Source organism: Phyllopteryx taeniolatus, chromosome 2 (assembly GCF_024500385.1).
Source record: "Phyllopteryx taeniolatus isolate TA_2022b chromosome 2, UOR_Ptae_1.2, whole genome shotgun sequence".
NCBI classification, from domain to species: Eukaryota; Metazoa; Chordata; class Actinopteri; order Syngnathiformes; family Syngnathidae; genus Phyllopteryx; species Phyllopteryx taeniolatus.
In genome coordinates, this window is record NC_084503.1 from 8,819,449 (window position 1) to 8,844,264 (window position 24,816).

General features: G+C 45.7%; 1 long non-coding RNA gene across 2 annotated transcripts; it reads left to right on the forward strand.

The window, feature by feature from the left end:
- The first annotated feature begins 1,606 nt into the window (after positions 1–1,606).
- On the forward strand, positions 1,607–22,610 carry LOC133470426 (uncharacterized). Of its 2 annotated transcripts, XR_009785977.1 has the most exons (4): positions 1,607–1,659; positions 18,850–18,956; positions 19,085–19,240; positions 19,782–22,610. It is a non-coding gene; the product is annotated as an uncharacterized LOC133470426 (long non-coding RNA). The 2 variants fall into 2 exon arrangements; XR_009785976.1 differs by lacking the exons at positions 1,607–1,659; positions 19,085–19,240 and adding an exon at positions 18,633–18,699.
- Positions 22,611–24,816: the final 2,206 nt, after the last annotated feature.

Sequence of the window (24,816 nt, forward strand, 5' to 3'; positions counted from 1 at the left end):
TGAAAAAAACAATTTTCTTTGTTAAATTACTTTCGGCCGCAATTCAAAGATCCTGATGATATAAGGTTGGTACATTTCCATTTATTTCTGAAGATAATATACAGGTTATAAAAAAAATAAAGGGCTGCGAATAATGGTGAGCAGGACTGTAATAGTGAGGTCACCAAACCGGACCCCCTCAATTCCTTGGCTCCGCCTAGAAATTCTGTCCATAAAAGTTATGAACAGAATCAGTCACAAAGGGCAGACCTTGGTGGGCTACAAACCACATTGGAAACGAGTCTGACTTAGTGCCAGCAATGCAGCCCAAACTCTGGCACTGGTTGTACAGGAACAGAACAGCCTGCATTAGGAGGTCCGGTACCCCATACTCCCAGAGCACCCCTCACAAGACTCCACAGGGGACACGTTTGAATCCATTCTCCAAGTCCATAAAGCAAACATAGCCTGGTTGGTGTCAAAAAAGGGGGTTCGTAGTCCTCAGCCTCCCTGGTAATGTCTATTCAAGGGGGCTGGAGTGGAGGACCCATTGGGAAGTTGAACCTCAGATTCAGGAGAAGCAGTGTCATTTTTTTCCTGGCCGTGGAACAGTGGACCAGCTGTACACGATCAGTAGGGTCCTCCAGGGTGCATGGGAGTTTGACACCTCGGTCTGCCAATCCAGAGGCCTGTCCTCAATGTCTATGCGATGTTGCAGAGGTGTGTCAACCAGAACAGCCCCACAACATCTAGAGCCTTGAGGAATTCCGAGCGGATTTTATCCACCCCCAGGGCTCTTGCCCCCGATGAAGATTTTTAACCACCTCAGCAACTTCAACCCTGTAGACAGGAGACTCACAACATCCTGATTTGAGGTCAGGAGTGCCCTATCCTTCAAAGGTTTGTAAAACTAAGTATCACATGCTATAAAATTTTTACCTCAAAGGGGTATACAACAATAAAATCTGGATCACGCGAGGTAACCCGGTCCTCAGAACTGTGAAGCAGACGCTCTAACCAGTCGTCCACCGTGCCGCCCATCCCAAGAACATGCCGGGCAAATTTCTGGGAGAGGAAAGGGTGCAAGGAGGGGGTGAGGGTCACGCACGAACATGTTGTGCCATGTTTGGGGAGGAAGTCAGGACACGAAATATAGGGATTGACAAAAGGTCAGTGGGAGGAGGGGGTAGGGGTCACGCACGAACATGTGACATGTTTGGTCAGGAAACACTGGGGCTGACAGAAGGTCAGTGGGAGGAGTCTATCAACAGAATCTATGGTTCCATCGTCAAGTCAGACAGGGTTTCGTAAGGTCACGCTGTATAATTATGGCTTCCTCTAGCGATCATAATAAAGTAAAATGGTACTTTAAAGGGTTGGAAAAACAAAATAACTGGAAACACAGTTCAATGTTGTCTCTTGCAAAGCAATGAGAACATCAGTGGGAGGGGTCATGCGAGGTCGCGCCCAAGAATATGTCAGGGAGCGGGGAGGGTGAGAACATATTTTGACATGTCTAGTCAGTAAACACGGGTTGGCAAAGGGTCAGTGGGAGGACTCTATCAGCTTTTAGCTGTTACTAATGGTACCAGTGTATTGAAGGGTAGTGGAACGCTCAAGTAGGCGTGGATGACAGCAAGCAGGCATCGGCAGATGCTCTTAGGCCAGATTCCACACTGGGTGAGTGCGGGTTATTTTAAACCAGCAAAGGAGCAAAACAATACAACTGCTATTTCAGAGAGTCGTGAAACAACACATGCTACAATATTGCCTATCGTAAAGTAATTTAAAAAAAGGTACGAGAAATTAGGAATACTCACATTAGGGTGGGTCTCTCGGGTCAGAGGCCACGCGCACGCGTCTGTTTCTGTGTGAGAACAGGGAGGAGTGCAAGGGGGTTATTTTAAACCATAGAAGATGCATTATTAAAATGGGATTTTTCTCGAAGATTGTAAGTTCAATACAGCATTAAAACTAGACTTTACACCGATTTTATCGGGCTGATCGGTATCGGCCGATATTTAGCATTTTATGCTGATCGGCTGATCGGGTTTAATGTCATAATTCGCCGATCCAATCAATGACGTCATTGATCGGCTCTGCAAAAGACATTTACGCCGCGTCGGCACGTGCACAGTATATTTGAATCCAAAAGCTAGTTTATTTTTAGCCTTGTCGCGTGTCTTTTGACATAGTACTGTAAATATCTGACGGCCAATGAAGTTATTTAAAAAAAAAAAAAAATTAATAAAAAAATAATAAAATAAACGTTGGCGGTGTGGGACAGACAACACGTCTGAGACAGGCAACACGTAATGCCCGGATCAGACGACAAGACAAATTTGCTCTTTCACGATTACACTGTCAGACTACTGCAATAAAATCTTGTATTCCGATACCACCGCATCCCGTTTTTTACGATCATTGGGCTTTATCTTGTCAACTCAAATGCGACCGGATACACTTGTTACCGTGGCGACGACAACAAGAGTGGATCGCGCCGACTATATTATGTGGACAAAATGGGGAAAAACGCGTGTTGGTTGTCACCAGTGCACAGGACAGGAGAGGACGTTCGTTTAAGGCTTGCTTGAGGTATGTTCCCGTACTTTTAATACGATACGGCTCACAAACAGGCAATAAAACGTTATGTAGCCAAGCAAGCTACTGCTAGCACGAACGGTTGGACGTGAACATCCTGCCGTTCTGTCGTATCATGCTCTATAGTTTCGGTGTGGATGAAGTAATTTAATTAAAAAAAAAAAAAAAGTAATTTTACTACAGTAAGTTAGCACCCATTATTTCTGTCATGTAATGTTGGTTTGACCTGACTGATTAGAATACACGATCTGACTAGAGCAGTGATTTCCAACCTTTATGGAGCCAACGAACATATTTTAAAATTGAAAAATCTCATGGCACAACAACAAACAAAAATGTCACAAAACGTGGCTACATTAATTACTGTATTTACTTCCTGCCATCTAATAGAAGACCATTCATTTGTTCTGTCTGTCACGATGCCACACTGGCATAAATAGAGTAACAAAGATACATTATTTATTGTAAATATAATTTTCGGAGCAATTAAGTACACAGGTATATACAGAAAATGAACAGGGCAAGTTTATAAAACAGTGGTGAGGCCAGCCATGATGTACGGATTAGAGATAGTGGCACTGAAGAGACAACAGGAAGCAGAGGTGGAGGTGGCAAAAATGAAGATGTTGAGGTTCGCTCTCGGAGTGACCAGGTTGGATAAAATTAGAAATGAGCTCATAAGAGGGACAGCCAAGGTTCGATGTTTTGGAGACAAAGTTAGAGAGAGCAGACTTTGATGGTTTGGACACGTCCAGAGGAGAAATAGTGAGTATATTGGTCGAAGGATGATGAGGATGGAGCTGCCAGGCAAGAGAGCTAGAGGAAGACCAAAGAGAAGGTTGATGGATGTCGTGAGGGAAGACATGATGGCAGTTGGTGTTCAAGAGGAGGATGCAGGAGATAGGCTTACATGGAAAAGGATGACGTGCTGTGGCGACCCCTAACGGGACAATCCGAAAGGAAAAGAAGAAGAAGAGTTTTAACCAACAAGCTATTATTCCAATAGTATTGTCTGACTAGATGCCTTTATCAACACGTTAGCTTCAACATTTCAATAATCCAGATCTGACTTCCTCGATGTGCCGGCTAAGCAACTCCTTACATCAGTTGACTAACATGTATGTGATATGGTGTTCATTCACTGATAAGTTCGATAGAAACACTATAGACTTGAATTACCTGTGCTGCTATCACTTATAACAACACAGGTTATACTAACATATCAACTCACAGGTTCTTACAGGTGTTGAGACACTAAAAAATAAGGTTTAAAGAAAAAGAAAAAAAAACCTACAGGGCGCCGGTGTAAATTCAACTACTTTGGATCAAAGACGAAGGAGATGTGGAAAGCTGGTTCTTAGGCAGAAAGAGAAGAGGGAAACACCAAGCCTAGAACTGAATGTGGGGACTTTGAATGTTGGGACTATGACAGGAAAAGCTCGGGAGTTGGTTGACATGATGACTAGGAGAAAGTTTGATATATTGTGTGTCCAGGAGAGTAGGTAGAAAGGCAGTAAGGTAGAAGCTTAGGGGCCGGGTTCAAATTATTTTACCATGGTGTAGATGGAAGAGAAATGGAGTCGGGGTTATTTTAATGGAAAAGTTAGCTAAGAAAGTCTTGGAGGTGGAAAGAGTCTCAGATCGAGTGATGAGGCTGAAACTTGAAATTGAGGGTGCTATGTATAATGTGATTTGAGGCTATGCCCCAAGGAAGGATGTGACCTCGAGGTGAAAGACAAATTCTGCAAGGATCTAGACGAAATACTTCTGAGCTTGCCAGACAGAGAGAGAGTTGTGATTGGTCCAGATTGTAATGGACATGGTGATGAAGAAGTGATGGGTAAATTTGCCATCCAGGCAAGAAACTTAGAGGGACAGATGGTGGTAGACTTTGCAAAAAGGATACAAATGGCTGGAGTGAACACGTTCCTCCAGAAGAGGCAGGAACATAGGGTGACCTACAAGTCTGGCGGAAGAAGCACGCAGGTGGATTGCATCTTGTGCAGATGATGTAATCTGAAGGAGGTTACTGACTGTAAAGTAGTGGTAGAGGAGAGTGTGGCAAGACAGCAGAGGATGGTGGTATGTAAGATGACTCTGGTTATGTGGAGGAAGATTAAGAAGACAAAAGCAGAGCAGAGAACCATGTGGTGGAAGCTGAGAAAGGAAGAGTGTTGTGCGGCTTTTCGAGAAAAGGTGAGACAGGCTCTCGGTGGCCAGAAGGAGCTTCCATAAGACCGGACCACTACAGCCAAGGTGATCAGAGAGACAGGCAGGAGAGTGCTTCCGGTTGTACCCTGATATCTTCTGGTAGGAAAGGGGAGAAGGAGACTTGGTGGTTGAACCTCAGAGTACAGGAAAACATACAAGGAAAGAGGTTAGCTAAGAAGAAGTGGGACACTGAAAGGACAGAGGAATAGAGATGGGAAGGATGTGCAGCAGGTTAGTGTGATTAAGGGTGTCACGGTTGGTAATTGTATGATATAGAACTGGACCCAAAAGCAGGCGGAGGCATAGGAAGTAGCTGTGAATGGTTTATTAGGTAATTGCTCAGGGGGTAGGATATCCGAGGAGTAGTGGTGGTCCGTTGGAACAGGGAATTTGAAGGTAGCGGGATCGTGGGCAGGTGGAAGAGCTTGACGGCGTGGCTGAAGTGGGCAGCGAAGCAGGAGACACGGAGGAAGCACTGGGGACGGAGGAGGACACAAGAGAATTAGTATAATTGTGGGTACCCAGGTAATCAATATGAAACACATGAGAAGGAATCATGAGAGTCGGCCTGTGTACCACGAACAAGCGTTATCAATGAGTCATCCAAAATAAGCTTGCGAGAGATCCAGGAGCGCTGCTCCGGACTGTACCCTTTCCAGTCAACCAGGAACTGGAAACCCCTGCCCCTGGGTCTCACATTGAGGATGTGTGACACCGTGAAGGCAGAATGGTCGTCGATGACATGGGGTGGGGGGCGCGGAGGGGGTACGGCCGGAGGGCTCAGGGTGCTGGTGGAGGTAGGTTTGACCAGAGACACATGAAATTTTAGGTGGATCTTGAGGGATTGAGGGAGCTTTAACTGAATCTATGTGGTCTTAATGATTTTAGTGATCGGAAAGGGACCAGTAAAGCGTACGTGATTCGGTCTGGAGAGGAAGGTCGCGGGAGGAGAGCCAAACCAACTGATCCACCTTGTACACAGGCGTAGGGGAGCGATGCAGATCCAGCAACCGCTTGTTCTTTTCGGTTGACCACACCAGGGCAGTCCTGACGTCCTTGCAAATGGAATGTACACATCATCGGTGCTCCCTCACAGAACCACCACAGCGTGCTCCTGTGGCGCAGCTGGTGAGGGAGAAAGGTGCTCCAGGAGGCGGGGTTGCCTGCAGCCATGCAGCGCAGAGCAGACTCCAGATTTTGATTCGCCGTCTGGCCGTTAGATTACGGGTGGTAACCATATGGCAGACTGGATGCTACGCCCACCGCCTGACAGAACTCCTTCCATACCTGGGAGGAGGACTGAAGACCTCTGTCCGAGATGATGTCAAGGGGAATGCCATGGAGCTTGAACATGTGAAGGACAAGGAGATTAGCGGTTTCAAAGGCAGAGGTTAATTTGGGAAGGGTTATGTAATGGACTCAATAATAGTAAGAATGATACCTTCAGAGGGAGGTAGGCTGGTAACAAAGTCCAAGGCGATGTGGGACCAAGGGCAGTTCAGGATAGGTAAAGGGCACAGGAGACCAGCTGGGGGCAGATGTGAAGACTTTCCTCGGGCACAGAGGGAGCAGGCTCAGACGAACTCCTGGGTGTCTTTAACCAGGCTGGGCCACCAGAAGTATTGTTGTATGAATTGGATGGTGCGGGTGTTTCCGGGATGACAGGTGAATTTAGAATTGTGAGGAGTCTCAGAGCGTGCTGAATTGGGTACAAAAAGCCGGTCAGGATGTCCAGTCTTGAGATCCAGTTGGGTTCTCTGAGCCTTTTTTCCCACCTCTTCAATCTCCCAAGTGGCTGGCCCAATGAAGCAGGAGGAAGGAAGGATGGGTTCAGGTTCAACTGGGCTGGAGGGGGGTGAGTAAATGCGAGAGAGGGCATCAGGCTTGCCATTGCGGGAACCAGGGCGGAAGGAGAGGCTAAAGTTGAACCAGCTGAGATAAAGGGCCCACCGAGCTTGTCGGGGTTCAAACGTTTGGCGGGGGATTTGGGGTCCCGCTGGGAGAGGACAGCCCCCGCCCCAGTGTAAGAGGCATCAACCTCCACAACAAACTGGGGGGAGGGGTCGCAGTCTCTCAGGATAGGATAATAGTTCCTTAAGGCGTTCGAATGCTTGGGATGCGGCTGCGGTCCAATGGAATGGGGAGCTGGTGGAGGTGAGACTGGTGAGAGGAACGGCCACTTTGCTGTAGTCACAGATGACTCGACGGTATAAATTGGTGAAGCCTAAGAAACGTTGCAGCTCTTTGCGGGTGGAGGGAATGGGACAGTTGACGACTGTCTTGGATCTTTGCCGGGTCTGGTTGTAACTGTCCTTTGGCAATGATGTATCCCAGGAAGTGTACAGATGAGAGATAGAATTCACACTTTTCCGGTTTCACAAAGAGGCGGTTCTCAAGGAGGCGTTGGAGGACTTGGCGGACATGTTGGGGATGTTCCTCGGGGGAGCGGGAGAAGATGAGGATGTCATTTAAATAGACAAAGACGAACCGGAGGACATCGTTGATGAAGGTTTGAAAAACTGCGGGGGCGTTGGTTCACCCGAAGGGCCTGACAAGATTTTCAAAATGTCCACAGGGGGTATTGAAAGCAGTTTTCCATCCGTCCCCCTTTCTAATGCGGATGAGATGCCAAGAGCTTTACTGAACACTGGAGAGAAGTCATGGTATTCCTCCGGAACCTGGTAGAGATTGGCAGGTGTGGCAGGTGGCTGAGGTTTCCAGGAGGGAGTGTCAGAAAGTACTCCACCCGGTGATTGACAGGTGGGTCCAATCGATGCCGGGGTTGTGTTTCCGATGACTAATCAAGTCTCAGGGGAAGGAATGACAAAAAGTTGGATGGTTTCATGGTGATTGCCTGAGATGAGTAGTGTAAACAGTGCCGTTTGTTGAGTGATCGGGGAGATGCGTCGTCCGTCCAGGGCAGTGACTTTCTTGGGGACCTGAAGGGTTTCGAGCGGTAGCTGGAGTTGACAGGCCAAGCCCTCGTGAATAAAACTATCATTGGCACCTGAGTCGATGAGAGCGGTGAAGGAACCTGTGTTTAAAATCTCCTATTACTCCCGTGGTTCCAAGCGTGCTCGTTTTCGTGAAAGAACTACGTTCACAACAATGTATAAAAACCAACCAATTTATTCCTGACAGAGGAGTCTATACATTTTGCAGAGCTCTGGGTCCGTAACTACCACTATCTTATCCTTAGCAGATAAAGTAGTCGAACAAAAACTATCTGATTCTACCCCAGACTTATACAATGTTTCAAACGGGCCAGTATGGAATCGCTGTCGTCTGATTGGTCCGTGGTCTAATCTGACGTCATCGTTGTTCTGCAGAATGATGACCATCTGATCTGGCTATAGATGTCACCACCAGACTCCGGCCCACATTCCTGCATTCAATGTTTATAGTGGCTCCCCGCAGTTCCTTTCTTCCTTCACATCTGTTTCTTATTGTCTCCAAATACCCCCGATGGGCGGGGGGCCTTCCTGCAATAAACTCCTACACCCCTAACTGACCCCTAATGATGACGACAAACAATGGACTTCGTTTTCCCTTGCCCGGACGCGGGCCACCGGGGCCCCCCACTGGAGCCAGGCCTGGTGGTGGGGCTCGAAGGCGAGCGCCTGGTGGCCGGGCCTGCACCCATGGGGCCCGGCCGGGCACAGCCCGAAAGGGTAACGTGGGTCCCCCTTCCCATGGGCTCACCACCTGTGGGAGGGGCCATAGGGGTCGGGTGCAGTGTGAGCTGGGCGGTGGCCGAAGGCGGGGACCTTGGCGATCCGATCCCCGGCTACAGAAGCTGGCTCTAGGGACGTGGAATGTCACCTCTCTGGCAGGGAAGGAGCCCGATCTGGTGTGTGAGGTCGAGAAGTTCCGACTCGATATAGTCGGACTCGCCTCCACACACACCTGGGGCTCTGGTACCAGTCCTCTCGAGAGGGGTTGGACTCTCTTCCACTCTGGAGTTGCCCATGGTGAGAGGCGTCGAGCAGGTGTGGGTATACTTATTGCCCCCCGGCTCGGTGCCTGTACGTTGGGGTTCACCCCGGTGGACGAGAGGGTAGCCTCCCTCCGCCTTCGGGTGGGGGGACGGGTCCTGACTGTTGTTTGTGTCTATGCACCAAACAGCAGTTCAGAGTACCCACCCTTTTTGGAGTCCTTGGAGGGGGTGCTGGAGAGCGCTCCCGCTGGGGACTCCATTGTTCTGTTGGGGGACTTCAATGCTCACGTGGGCAATGACAGTGAGACCTGGAAGGGCGCGATTGGGAGGAACGGCCCCCCCGATCAGAACCCAAGCGGTGTTCTGTTATTGGACTTCTGTGCTCGTCACGGATTGTCCATAACGAACACCATGTTCAAGCATAAGGGTGTCCACACGTGCACTTGGCACCAGGACACCCTAGGTCGCAGTTCGATGATCGACTTTGTGGTCGTGTCATCGGACTTGCGGCCGCATGTCTTGGACACTCGGGTGAAGAGAGGGGCGGAGCTGTCAACTGATCACCACCTGGTGGTGAGTTGGCTCCGATGGTGGGGGAAGATGCCGGTCCGACGTGGCAGGCCCAAACGTATTGTGAGGGTCTGCTGGGAACGTCTGGCAGAATCCCCTGTCAGAAGGAGTTTCAACTCCCACCTCCGACAGAACTTTGCTCATGTTCCGGGGAAGGCGGGGGACATCGAGTCCGAGTGGACCATGTTCCGCGCCTCCATTGCTGAGGCGGCCGACCGGAGCTGTGGCCGTAAGGTGGTCGGTGCCTGTCGTGGCGGCAATCCCCGAACCCGTTGGTGGACACCGACGGTGAGGGATGCCGTCAAGCTGAAGAAGGAGTCCTATCGGGCCTTTTTGGCCTGTGGGACTCCTGAGGTAGCTGATGGGTACCGGCTGGCCAAGCGGAATGCAGCTCTGGTGGTCGCTGAAGCAAAAACCCGGGCATGGGAGGAGTTCGGTGAGGCCATGGAGAAAGACTTCCGGACGGCTTCGAGGAAATTCTGGTCCACCATCCGACGTCTCAGGAGAGGAAAGCAGTGCACCACCAACACCAACATCCCCAGGTCGGGGATGAGATCCTGCCCCAAGTGGAGGAATTCAAGTATCTTGGGGTCTTGTTCACGAGTGAGGGAAGAATGGAACGGGAGATCGACAGGCGGATCGGTGCAGCGTCTGCAGTGATGCGGACTTTGTATCGGTCCGTTGTGGTAAAGAAAGAGCTAAGCCGAAAGGCGAAGCTCTCAATTTACCGGTCGATCTTCGTTCCTACCCTCACCTATGGTCATGAGCTGTGGGTCGTGACCGAAAGAACAAGATCCCGGATACAAGCGGCCGAAATGAGTTTCCTCCGCAGGGTGTCCGGGCTCTCCCTTAGAGATAGGGTGAGAAGCTCGGTCATCCGGGAGGATCTCAGAGTAGAGCCGCTACTCCTCCGCATTGAGAGGAGCCAGATGAGGTGGCTGGGGCATCTGATTCGGATGCCTCCCGGACGCCTCCCTGGTGAGGTGTTCCGGGCATGTCCCACCGGGAGGAGACCCCGGGGACGACCCAGGACGCGCTGGAGAGACTACATCCTTCGGCTGGCCTGGGAACGCCTCGGGATCCCCCCGGAAGAGCTGGATGAAGTGGCTGGGGAGAGGGTAGTCTGGGCGTCCCTGGTGAAGCTACTTCCCCCGCGACCCGACCCGGATAAGCGGTAGAGAATGGATGGATGGATGGACCCCTAACTGATTATACTGCAATACACATCCTTGCTCTTCCAAACTAGTTACACCATGAAACTCTATATTATATTCTATTACATATAGAATTACATATTAGAATATAAAGTATTCTATATTCCCTTCAATCCCCCAAGTTGATCTTCTGATAATCAGAAGATCAACAACCCCTATACCTACAACCTATTTCACTACAATACTCAATAAACCTAATCTAAGCACAGCAAAACCCAAAAAAAATAAAACTTAAAGAGAGGATACACCGGTATCGTTCAATGCAGCGAGCGATTCCATGGCCACCCTGTCCTCATCCAGGGACAGCAGCTGATATTGGCCGTAGGGGTCCTTACCCACAAAGGCCTTGAGGACAATTCTGAGAACCAGGTTCCTGAGACAAGGGATAATACAACATCCAAAAATAGCAAGCACAGCCATGACAATTATGATGGTAGCTGCCAAAGTCAGTATGAGACCTCTCCATTTACCAAACATCCTATTAAGTAGGCTATAGAATGGGTTGTCCTCCACTCCAGACATTGATTTAAGTTTAACAGACATGGCTTGCAAACCTTTCATGGCTCTGGTGATCTTTCCGTTCGGCGCCGTATTATTGGGGATAATTGTACAACAATGACCCTTAATTCGAGAGCAGGCACCCCCTTCTTCCGCTAACATACTATCAAGGACCAGCCTATTTTGGAATGCCATGAGAGAGGTAGCTGATAGTTGCTCATGGATGCCCTCCGCTAGTTGGGAGGTGAAATTCACCAATCTTTGAATTTGGTAATGATGGTAATTTATGAAATCAACATTTTTATTCGGAGTTACCCATATAAAAATACTCTCAAGACCTGCGGAAATTTGACAGCGAGCTTTATACTCATCCGGGACAGGTAGGTGGGGTCCTCACCTTCTTCCCAAGCATTTCCACCCACGTTGAAGCCACTGACCATACGGCGGAAACGGTTCAAGCTACCCCACCAGTCACGCTCCCAGTTGAAATCCGCCATTTGAGTGATTTCCTGCTCAGAGAGGGGCTTAACCACTGTGGGAGCTATCATAGAGACCAATGCACAAGAGCCTGTCCATTCCCCGGGCAGGAAGTCCCACAACAGACCATCCCCACACATCCACCACAAATCAGACCTCATCTTACTTAATCGGGCCGCATCATAATAATCAATAAAAAGCATGAAATTACAAAACTGTGGGTCTAGGTGGCCAATTGATCGGGAAAGTTTGTTATTTGTTCCCAAAGTTACCTTACTCTTATTTTGTGTGATGCAGGGTAGGGAAGGGACCATATTGACATCATAGAGGGGAGCACCTTTCACCTTAGTCAGAGGATAAACCTGAGACCAGTGCTGGCACTCACCCACCAGGTTGTCATTAGTCATCAGCTGGTAGGCACAGGTCAATTTGAACTTAGTAGCAGCAGTATAATTTTCCTGGGCCACAGGGTTTACAATCCAATTGAGGTTGTTCATCGTAGCACAAACAAGACAGTCCTTTTGATAGATTTTGACTGCGTCCCTACCTTCCATAGTAATTTCCTTAAGCCAATAATTACCTAGATTAATTCCTGCCGCTCGTCCCTTCGCCTTCTGTAACAAATGACTGTTTACCGCTCCTTTGACCAAGTCATTATTCAGGTCATATCCCGTCACTTTAGAGGTTCGAAAAACCACTGGATCCTCATTTTTTGATGCTGGTACTTTAGCAAATTTTCTCATTATCGGACTAGATGAACTTTTTGTTGGTCATATCCAATTAATAATAATCTGTCCTAGGGGATCGGCCCCTGAGACATCTATACCCAAGGTCAAGACCGTAAAGGTCGCTACTGGTTTGCCTCACTCTCTCCACGGGGGTTGGTTATAGCATACAGGGTCAACAATACGGGATGTCGGTCCCTCGGGGTTACTGAGTGCATACTACCTCTTTCCAATTTGATCAATTTCTATTCTTCGTCAGCTCCCAGTATCCCGGTTTCGAGTGGATAATCACCTGCTTCCAGCTGTAACACAAATCCACCTGCTCGTTCGCTTTGAACCTATGGTTCACCAGATACCGGCCAGCTCCCCCATGTCCTGTACTCAAAGCGCACAAGTAAATATCGTGTCCCGCCGGGTCGCCCCAGCGTGCACAATTTACCACCTTACACAATTCAAATTGGTATACCGTCTTTTCCCCCAATGTGTAGTTTAATTCTAGGGCCCCTGTTGGCTTCACGGCCCTCTTTGTCACTCTTTCTCCTTGTATTGAAGGCATATTTCCCCCTTTGTTAAAGGACTAATTTAACCACAAAACACAACATACAGACACACCTACACAAAAACGAAAGATATAGAACGAACAATACAACTACAACAACAACAACACCAACCCCAAAAAAACCCAAAAAAAACAAAAAACAGGTCTACCAGGTAAAAAACGACACCAGCGAATACCAGCGCCCCAAAAATCCAGCACACACAATACAGCAGACAGTCACCAGGCACAAGAGGCACAATTTCTTTGTTTACTCCGCAAATGAGGTCTGCGCCGGGCGTGTTTGTGACACGTGATACCACTTGTCCCCCTTTCCAAAGAGACGCACAGCGTGAGATGTCCGAGCCGACACCTCTAACGGCCAGTCCAGCGGGGTTCAGACCACTTCCTTTGGAGTACCTTCAAATACACGTGAGACGGAAGGGAGGGGTCACTGACGTGGACGTCTGCAACAGAGGGATCTGAAACACAAAGTGAGGACACAAAAGTTGCTCCCAGTAGGGGTTATAGCCCTTTGGCGGGTCCATGTCCGGCTGGAGCAAAGCTGATTCTGGACCAGGCATCAAGCGGCCGGTCAGGAGTTCAAAAGGGGTGAACCCTGTCCGGCGGTTAATAGCTTGCCTGATGGAAAACAAAACAAGGGGAAGGGCTTGGAGCCAATTAAGCCCTGTGTGTGCACACATTTTCCGCAGCTTGAGCGGAGGGTTTCACAAATTCATTTGTGGACCATAACATGTGGAAGTCAGAATTTGGGTCTCCCGGGGTCAGGGCCTCCATGACGGCTGCCCCAGCATGTAACGGTCCCGAGGTGCGTCTCCAGCAGCAGCCGTCGGTGAATAACACCCGTCGGTGAATAACACAAATCGGGGCGGGCCTTCAAATCCCGCATGACCTGATCTTGACAGGTATGTGGTTCTCCAGAACTGGAAACACTATCAGCCATATTGATCCCCGAGAGGAGGAATACAATATGTGAATGTGACTTTTGAATGTGACTTTTGATATGTCAGTAGGATAGCTCAACAGTTGCAGATTGAATACGAGGGAGCAATTTGAGAGAAATTGGCCACATGCCCCTAAATCCCCAAAGTAGGGCTCGGGAGGAGGACAACAGGTGCGCAACTGAGGTGGCGCTGATTGCTGGGGAGAGAGAGAGAGGGAGAGGCGAGGCACAAAGTGCCACCCAAGCTCCAAAAAGAGAACTGCAGGGCACAGACCATGACAAAGAATAGAGATAGAAATGTATTGACTGATGCCAGTAGTGTGCTGAATAGATGGGAGGAATAATTTCAGGAGTTGATGAATGAGTAAAATGAGAGAGAAGGAAGCGTAGAAGAGGCAAGTGTGGTGGACCAGGAAGTGGCAATGATTAGTAAGGGGGAAGTTAGAAACACACGAAAGAGACTGAAAAATGGAAAGGCAGTTGGTCCTGAGGACATATCTGTGGAGGTATGAAAGCATTTAGAAGAGGTGGCTGTGGAGTTTTCGACCAACTTGTTCAACAGAATTCTAGAGGGTGAGAAGATGTCTGAGGAATGGAGGAAAGGTTTGCTGATGCCCATTTTTAAGAACAAGGGTGATGTGCAGAGCTGTGGGAACTATAGAGGAATAAAGTTAATGAGCCACACAATGAAGTTAGGGGAAAGAGTAGTGGAGGCTAGACTCAGGACAGAAATGAATATTTGTGAGCATGGTTTCTGCCTAGAAAGAGTACCACAGATGCATTATTTGCCTTGAGAGTGTCGATGGAGAAGTACAGAGAAGGTCAGAAGGAGCTACATTGTGTTTTTGTAGATCTAGAGAAAGCATATGACAGAGTACCCAGAGAGGAACTGTGGTACTGCATGCGGAAGTCTGGAGTAGCAGAGAAGTATGTACATGTATGAGGACAGCAGAACAGTGGTGATGTGTGCTCCAGGTGTGACAGAGGAGTTTAAGGTGGAGATGGGACTGCATCAGGGATCATCCCTAAGCCCCTTCCTGTTTGCAGTGGTGATGGATAGGCTGACAGATGAGGTTTGACTGGAATCCCTGTGGACCATGATGTTTACAGATGACATTGTGGTCTGCCAGGGAGCAGGTGGAGGAAAAGTTAGAAAGGTGGAGGCTTGCACTGGAAAGGAAAGGAAGGAAGATTAGCCGAAGTAAGAATATACAGTATGTGCATAAATGAGAAGGGTGGAGGGGGAAGAGTGAGTCTAAAGGGAGAAGAGGTAGCGAGAGTGGAGGACTTTAAATACAACAGTCAACAACAACAGTCGACATTCCAGAGCACTGTTGAGTGTGGTAAGAAAGTGAAGAAACGGGTCCAATCAGGTTGGAACAGGTGGAGGAAGGTGTCCGTTGTGTTATGTGACAGAAGAGTCCCTGCTAGGATGAAGGGCAAAGTTTATAAGACAGTGGTGAGGCCAGCCATGATGTGCGGATTAGAGACAGTGGGCACTGAAGAGACGACGGGAAGCAGAGCTGGAGGTGGCGGAAATGACGATGTTGAGGTTCTCTCTCAGAGTGACCAGGTTTGATAGGATTAGAAATGAGCTCATCAGAGGGACAGCCAAGGTTAGATGGTTTGGAGACAAAGTTAGAGAGAACAGACTTTGATGGTTTGGACATGTCCAGAGGAGAGATAGTGAGTATATTGGTTTGAAGGATGATGAGGATGGAGCTGCCTGGCACGAGAGCTAGAGGAAGACCAAAGAGAAGGTCGATAGATGGAATGAGCGAAGACATGAGGGCAGTTGGTGATAGAGAGGATGATGCAAGAGATGGCTTAAATGGAAATGGATGACACGCTGTGGCGATCCCTAACGGGACTCGTGAAAAGGAAAAGAAGACACACGGATTAAGATATGAAATAGAAGTTACACAACTTTTACTCAGTACTTGAGTAGCTTTTAAAGTATTTATTAAGAAGCTACTTTTATATGAGTCAAATTGAAAGTTAGAGCAAAGTTCCTTCACTATTTGTCCCAACCGTTTTGTCAAGCCAGTTTAGATTAAAGATTTCAAGATATCTTTGTCATTGCACTGGGACAATTACATTTTGGCAGAGCAATCCTGCAGATTCCTAAAAAAAAGTAAAATACACTAAATACCCAATATGTACAAGATATATCACATACAATTATAAGCGATGTCAATAGTAAAACAGTAAGTAAACATTAAAATGGCAAGGTTAATAAAATAGATAAAGGGGCAGATGCTACGTTGTATTGTACTGTTGATATCGAGAATTATTGCTGCTGCTACATGTTGAAATTAAATTCATCCATCCATCCATTTTCTGAGCCGCTTCTCCTCACTAAGGTCACGGGCGTGCTGGAGCCTATCCTAGCTGTCATCGGGCAGGAGGCGGGGTACACCCTGAACTGGTTGCCAGCCAATCGCAGGGCACATACAAACAAACAACCATTCGCACTCACAGTCATGCCTACGGGCAATTTAGAGTCTCCAATTAATGCATGTTTTTGGGATATGGGAGGAAACCGGAGTGCCCGGAGAAAACCCACGCAGGCACGGGGAGAACATGCAAACTCCACACAGGCGGGGCCAGGGTATGAACCCGGGTCCTCAGAACTGTGAGGCTGACGCTCTAACCAGTTGTCCACCGTGCCGCCTGAAATTAAATTGAAATGTGATATCTTAAGTCAGGGTGTGTCAAGAGGTTAGGGACAGTGAGTTCAGCAGTGACACAGCTCTGTGGTAGAAAGTATTATGGAGTCTGGTGGTATGTGCTTTGCAGCACCCTGTAGCGTTTGCCAGAAGGTAGGAGGGTGAATCCCTCAATTACTATTATTTAATGTTTTTACACCCTTGCTTCTACTAAAAAGTAATGAAAAGTGTCTTTTGTGCAACACAAGACAGACCTTTAGTTAATTTGCGCCTAACTAAGGTAAGAGGGTTACATGTCATGCCTCATCAAACCCTGGTTATGTGTTGCTGCACCACAAAATCACATTTTGAAACATTTTGAAACTTACTGTTTCTTCAGACTAAATGGAGTTGGTATTCCAAATATATCTTAGGGACACACACTCTTGATGTATCGAAAATCCTGTAAAGTTTTAATTTATGTATCATTTTCTACATGAAATTTCCCATGTATGAATCTAAAATGCTTAACCGTTTTATCAGGATTTAAACTGTTGAGTTTGCCTAATTTAATACCCTCACATTAAAAGCGTCAGAAATCATGCAATAGAGACGATGTTTCAGCGCACACCGTCAAAAGGAAGCATTAGTATCTATGACTACATATATTAGTCAAGCACGAACTAACAGAGTCAGTGTTTACCTGCAGACTTATCAGTGACATACAAAAAAAAGGTATGCTCGAATTTTTCTCAAAATGGAACATTCGCATGTTACGTTTTCTCCACCTTTCACAAATTTGGTTTGATTTTGCGTTAATATTGTACATCAAACTTTGTATATCGAACTTTGACGGGCGGATCGGTGCAGCATCTGCAGTGATGCAGAGTTTGTATCGGTGCGTTATGGTGAAGAAGGAGCTAAACCGAAAGGCGAAGCTCTCAATTTACTCGATCTACGTTTCTACCCTCACCTATGGTCACAAGCTGTGGGTCGTGACCAAAAGAACAGGATCCCGGTTACAAGCGGCCGAAATGAGTTTCCTCCGCAGCGTGTCCGGGCTCTCCCTTAGTGATAATGTCGGTCATCCGGGAGGGACTCAGAGTAGAGCCACTGCTCCTCCACATTGAGAGGAGTCAGATGAGGTAGCTTCGGAATCTGATTAGGATCCCACCTGGACGCCTCCCTGGTGAACGTCTCGGGATCCCCCGGAAGAGCTGGAGGAAGTGGCTGGGGAGAGGGAAGTCTGGACCTCCCTGCTAAAGCTACTGCCCCCACGACCCGACCTCGGATAAGCGGAAGAAATTGGATGGATGGATGAATTTTGACAGTCTAATCGTTCCAAATGTAACTAACCAACTTATTTCAAAGTGGTGGTTTTATTGTAAAAATGTAAAATAAAAACTAAGACCCTAGTATTGAGTTATACTTGCATCCAATGCCTTGATTCAATTGACAAGGGTGGAACACCTCAAGGAAACACCCCCACCCCCTTTTGCACAAGATCCCAACTTCATTGGAATTGTGTGTTTTATAGTCAGGTTACTTTGTGGTTTTCAGTATGTCTCAACACATTCCTTGTCCTCCAATGACGAGTCCAAAGCTTCAGTGTTCCAAATAAAACATTATTCTGCTTTGACTACATAGTTTTTTCTTGTGCACCTATGTAGTGTATTTCAATCCCCTAGACAGTGTAGCGTATATTGGTGTTAATTTTTTTTCTATTGTGTTAAGGGGTCGGAGGATAATGTTTTCATGCTCCTTCGTTCCCCAAAGTCCGTTTCAATTGAAACGGGATGATGTGGTAACTAAGGATATTTAGTTAGCATCAAAAATGAGGCACCACGTCATCGATTAGCTAACAGCAGGGCAAAACGATGAAAAACCTCGTGGATCAATCTCTTTCTAAAAGGATTGCCACAGTTATGTAAAATTCGTTCTCGATTGCAGATGTCAATATCTTTGACAGAAACACACATAGTAGACAATAGAATGCTTGATATGTGGAACATTTATTGTGAAACTATAGGGAAAATTGGGACAAATAGAACCGTGCGACTAAAAATAGAAATAAAACACAGAAGTGTTTGTTTGGGTTTGTTTAAGAAAGAAAGTATATATTTCTTTGAGATACCCCATGTTTTCTGATGAATGCTCTTTTTTAGTGTTTTAATTCTGTATTGAATGAACAAACTGAGAGAAAAATCCCATTTTAAAGATGTTTCTGTGATTTAAAAAAAAAAAAAAAACTTTCACCCCTCCCTGTCCTCACACAGAAACAGACGCATGGCCTCTGACCTGAGAGACCCACCCTGATATCCTGTGTATCCCTCATTCCTGGTACCTTTTTTTTTTAAAGTACTTTACATTGGGTAATATTGTAGCCGGTGCTGTTTCACAACACGGTTGTAAGTCGCGGTTGTATTGTTTTAAAGATGCACCTTTTGCTGGTTTAAAATAACCCACACTCACCCCTCACCCCCCTTTCAGACGTGGAAGACGTGCAGGAGCATGGAATCTGGCCTGAGAGCCTCCGCTGATGCCTGCTTCCTGTCTTCCACGCCAACTTGAGCGTTTCACTACCCTTCAATACCCAGGTACCATTAGTTTCAGCTAAAAGATGATAGATTTCTCCCACTGACCCTTTGTCAACCCTAGTGTAACCTTGTCTGACCTCGCGTAAAATCCTTTAAAGTGCCAATTTTATAGCATGTGATACTTTTAGGCACGGTGGTGACTGGTTTGCACATCTGCCTCACAGTTCTGAGAACTGGGGTTCAAATCCCGTCCTCGCCTGTGTGGAGTTTGCATGTTCTCCCCATGCCTGGGTGGGTTTTCTCCGGGCACTCCGGTTTCCTCCCACATCCCAAAAACATGCGTGGTAGGTTGACTGAAGAAATTAAATTAAAACTAAATTGCCCGTAGGTGTGAATGTGAGTGCGAATGGTTGTTTGTTTATGTGTGCCCTGCGATTGGCTGGCGACCAGTTCCGGGTGTACCCCGCGTCTCGCCTAAAGATAGCTGAGATAGGCTCCAGCACGCCTGTGACCATAGTAAGGATAAGTGGTACAGAAAATGGATGGATGGATGGTGATATTTTTAGTTTTACAAACCTTTAAAGTTGCATTTTTATTGTTTCATAACACTTTGAAATGCCAGGTACCCGCACGTGACCCTTTGAAGTACCTGTTCTATTATATTACACCCCTTTAAAAAGCCAGTTCTATTGTTTTATGACCGCTAAATGAAACCATAATGACGTCACGTGATCAAAACAAACCCCCTAAAGATCAAAGGTGAAAGCCATAAACCTGTCTAAACGTGACCTGTCATGTGTTTAATGAAAGCAGCACTTTGTTTTTTTTCCTCCTACGCGTTTTTGCCTTGGTGACCACCAAAGGTGTATTTTGTTTGGCCTGCAGGTACCCATCACCTCCTCCCACAGACCAAGACTCCTTTATCAGCTTGACAGCATCCCTCAGCACCGGTGTCCACCAACAGGTTTGGGGATTGCTGCCAAGACAAGCACCTGCCACCTTATGACCACACCTCCAATTCGGCGCATAAACAATGGAAGCATGAAACATGACCCACTTTGACTCAACGTCCCCCGCCTCCCTCGGGACATGGTCAAAATTCTGTCTGAACATTGTTTTTATTGTGGACAACCTGTGACGGGCACAGATGTAGAATCACAGAATGCCACTCGGGTTCTGATCGGTGGGAACATTCCTTCCAATCATACCTTACCAGGTCTCATTTTCACTGCCCCTGTAAGCATTGAAACCCCCCAGCAGAATGAGGGAGTCCCCAGCTGGAGCGCTATCCAGTACCCCCCCCCTCCAAGGAAAAAGGCTGGGTAATCTGAAGTGCTTTTTGGTGCATATAGGGACAAACAACAATCAGGACCCCCCCCCCACTTAAAGCCAGAGGGGAGATACCCTTTTGTCCACCCTGGTGAACCCCATGTACAGGCACTGAGCTGGGGGGCAATAAAGTGGGGGCCCCTGTGACTCCCGTCCGGGCAAGGGAAACTGAGGTCCATTGAAAGTAATCATCATCAATAGAGCTCTATTGAGCCATTCTTTGTCTGGTCCCTCACTTGGGACCCGTTTGTCTCCGGTGATCCTGCCTGCAGCATAGAGCCCCAGACAACCTAGCTCCTTGGATCATTGGGACACACAAACCCCTCCACCCATCAGGTACAATAACAATAAGGTAACGGCTCAGAGAGGGAGTTGTATGTAAAAAACAAATATTAATTAATTTCCCCCTCTCATGCTGATAAATAAGATATAGGCAGGTATATGTGCAGTATATACAGTATGCAAATTATACATTGATAACTTTAATATCATCACCATCATCATCAATAATTCTGTGGCTGTGTCACCTAAAACTGTTGTCATCTGTGAAAGAAGAACGTTTGATACAGCTCATGTATTGGATCTGATTAGTTTGACAGATGTATAGAACTTATTCCTCTAGCGTGTTAGTGTGTACTGTACGAACAAATGAGTGAACATTAGGTTGGAGCCACTGGAAGAGTACTGCTATCCATCTATTGGAAGTGATTCTGGATGAGCAACCACTAAAATAAATCCATCATTTATTTATTTTTTTTTTTTTTAAAGAACCTGTCCTCAGTATGGTCACGAGTGAGCTGAAGCCTATCCCAGCTGACTTAGAGCGAAAGGCAAGCTACGCCCTGGACTGGTTGCCAGCCAATTTCAGAAAAAAATAAGGTGTACGACGAATTGTAGAAGGTGAACAAATACTTCAACAATTCAAGGGAAAAAAGCAAGGAGAATATGCTCTAAGCTAAAGCACAAAATAATAAATCTTTTCCCTCAGGAAACAAATATTCCTTTACACCTGACTGCAGATTTTTGTTATTTTGCAATTTTTGACAGGAGAAGTGAGTCAGGCACTGTGACCAATAACGTTCTGTATGAGGAGAAGAGAAGTGACTGGGGCTCTTTCTTGACAACCTGAAGAATGTATGAATTTCACAGTGTTAGAGAACAGGCTGACACAGAAAGGCTCTTTCTATTAACATCTTCTCTTCCCTCCCTTAGTCTGCTTCTGTCTGCTGCAACTGTTCTCAAAGAAAAAACTCACGGTTCAAATCTATTGGAATAATTTTTGGTGATTGAGGTCTCATGGGAAGAAGATCCAACCATGAAAGAAGACTGCCATGTTGGGTAATTGCCCAACGGTGCATTCACAGAGAGTGACTTTCAATTATTCACTCAAATTGAGGGATTAAAAGACATTCACTTTAATTCCTATGTTGAAAACGACCACACATCAACTGGCAAAATATGTTCAGTGTTTATTGTATCCTGGAGATTAAGCTGATAGCTGCCTCTTCACTTGTCAGGGTGCCTCTTGCTTTGTCAGATGTTGTATGACCTGACCTGATGTCATCTCTCTTCCAAGGGAGGTTTAAACTGGAGGAGACACAACATTGGCTTGCATGCCTTGTAAAAGAGCCAATATGCATTTAAGCACCTGCTTTTTCTGTCTGTTTACATAACAAATTCTGGCAAAGCCAACTTTCACACCAAGCGGGATTCCCACAAACGTCTACCGCTGTGTAATTAGTTGCTAAATCTGAAGGTACAAATTTGCTATCACTAAATACTGTAAATCCAACCCGGATAATAATAAGTGGAATAAGGTTTCATATGTGCTACCATACCATGAAATCGTTTGGGTATATTCCATTACTCAGTTGTGCACATTTGTGAGGGTGGAGTCTCTGGAGAGCCACATCAATGTGGAGGAGCTGCACGAGCCCGTTGGCCTCCACCCACACCTTTCTCAAAAGCACATTATATCAGGAAGCAACCATCAGGAGATTAGCAAGATGTCCGAAATTAGGTGACAAACATTTAGAAACAGTCACCTTTAAACCACACAAACCAGTATGTGGTTTATATGTAATGGTTGGTTTAGCTTTACCTCAAATTAAATTTAATAACTCAAAATACTTAACTAAAGACACGCATGCTGAATACACCAATTATTTGTAGAAAGTTATTTTTCCACTTGTATGACAGTTAAGAATTGTAAAATCATACTTAAAAATACCTGTACGGGTAATAAAGGTTTTATGGTGGTGACAGTTTTACCCTGGATTTGGATTACATCTGTTTCCTGCTGGGAAGATTGTTTCAAAATCAGTATAGTGTAAGATTATGTTTGACTGTAAAGTTTCAACATCAGTGCAAATAAACATTTCCTGAAGCAACAAAAAAACTGCATTGTGTGTTTTCCCCTAAAGGTTGGCAAAAAAAGATTACAGGGGAACTAAAATGAGGTAGAAAGAATAAGAAAGTACCTTCAAATCAGGTTGTGGCATGGAAAATGGCAAGACCTTGATACCAGGCACCGTCTGTAATCAACACCAATGAGGCGATATATTGGATAGTGGCAGCACAATAATAAAACCATCCCTGTGTATATAACATCCTTGTGTATATAACAAAACACTACTATCAATCCCCTCCCCACTCACAGCCATTAGTCCACTGTAGGGAAAATAGACTGTTTGGGTGGAAACCTGCAATATTCACAGCAGTCGTCCTTTCAACTCCTGCACAAGCATCGTTCTTGAGATTGACATGAAACTGAGCTCATACACTGCAGTCACCCTGTAGTTAAAATTATAGACTGAGGAGCCCTGTAAGTACTTCTATAACGACACACACTGTCACGCCAGCATAACTAGTTCACAGCACAATTTGGACAACAGATCAATTCAAATGACGGATTTGTTTAAATTTTTTTTTTTCCAAAGGCATACACGTACAAATGCACGCACCCATGTACACACTCTCACACACACACAAACACACACGCACACACACACACGCATGCACGCATTCTATTAATGAGAGTCCACATTACATTTCATGGGAGGCTTCATTCCATCTTACATGACCGTTCACTCTTGTGTGTATGTACATAAAATTTATAATTTAGCTATGAATTTTTTAATTTTGCCATCTTGAAAACACACCACTGTCAAGGACATAGTTTCGAGCAAAACCAGCACAAATGTGGTTGCCAAGCAACTGTTGGTTATATTTGAAGGGGACCGTATACATTTTAAATCTTTATATTTTATACTGTTGTCTGACCATTCATCATTTTGCATAGTCTCCTGCTGCCATTTAATCTGACATCTCTTCAGTTTATTTAGTTACTGGTTACGCTCAAACATCATCCTATTTTTTACCAGATTGTCAAGCTTTTATGCTGGTTATATTGATCTGCTTTTTATTATATAAAAATGAATTTGTTTTGCTTTGAGCTGAAATCTGCTGTGCAAAAGTTATGACTGAACCTCGAGAAATAGGTTTGCTTTTCATGGCGAATAAATACCAGTTGAACTTTAAAGTAGATTACTTTTGCATATACAGTACTGATTAATTTATTTCGACCACATGTATTGCTTTCCAAATAAAATGCTTTCCAGAAAATGCCCACAAACTACAACCTTGAGATTTATGTTCTTAGAATTACATAAATCAGTGAATTTTTAAATTCATTAATAGGTAAATCTCGAAACGGAGTTACGTGCCATTACAATTTAAACAAAATCCATGAAATCCATCCCTCTTTTTGCAGATCCTAAATCTTTTATTTCTGTGCACTATTATGTATTTACTGCTAATAAGTCTTGTAGCTCTTTCCATTTGAATTAATGCAACTGTAATTACAAAAACAGTTTCATAGGCTGTATTTAGGGAATTGGGTGACATTAGTTTCTATACTACAAAATGAATAAAAAGTGAATCTCAACTTGACACATGGGAGCATAAAATGAATTCAAAACAACACATTCAAATTCAGTGAATATAAATCTTGAGGCCTACATTTACCATGGCACTTCTCATGAAGTTCGCAGGTGAGCTTGAGCCTATCTACCTCATTTTGAGCAAAAGGCAGGGTACATCTGGACTGGTCACCAGCCAATGACTGAGCAAATTGGAAGTAATTAGTCGTATTTCTCTCATTTTTAATGTGTGTTGTCTTCTGCGTTGCTTTACCATGTAATTCCCTCCAGCTCATTATATCGTTTACTGAGAATAAACTCATTTTCAGTATGTCCACTTAACGAGTAGCGTTAACTATTCTAAAATAGTTTAGTTATTTGTCACAAATTGCTTAACTCCCAGGTGAACACATCTACACACTGTAAATTTACACACAGTAACAGAAAGTTTGATGATTTGGTTTTATATCAGAAGGTTCTATCAAAGTATCACTCTAATCTTGTAAAACCTTAACTTGTATTAGCTCATTAGGGTGCTTCTACTTAACGCTTTCCCCGTGTCTACCTACATTTTGAAGTTTTTTTTCTTTATTACTTTTTGTGACTATTTTTTATTTTTGAGAGCAGAGTCGCCCATTTTCGAGGCTACTAGCTTCAGCCACACCAATACC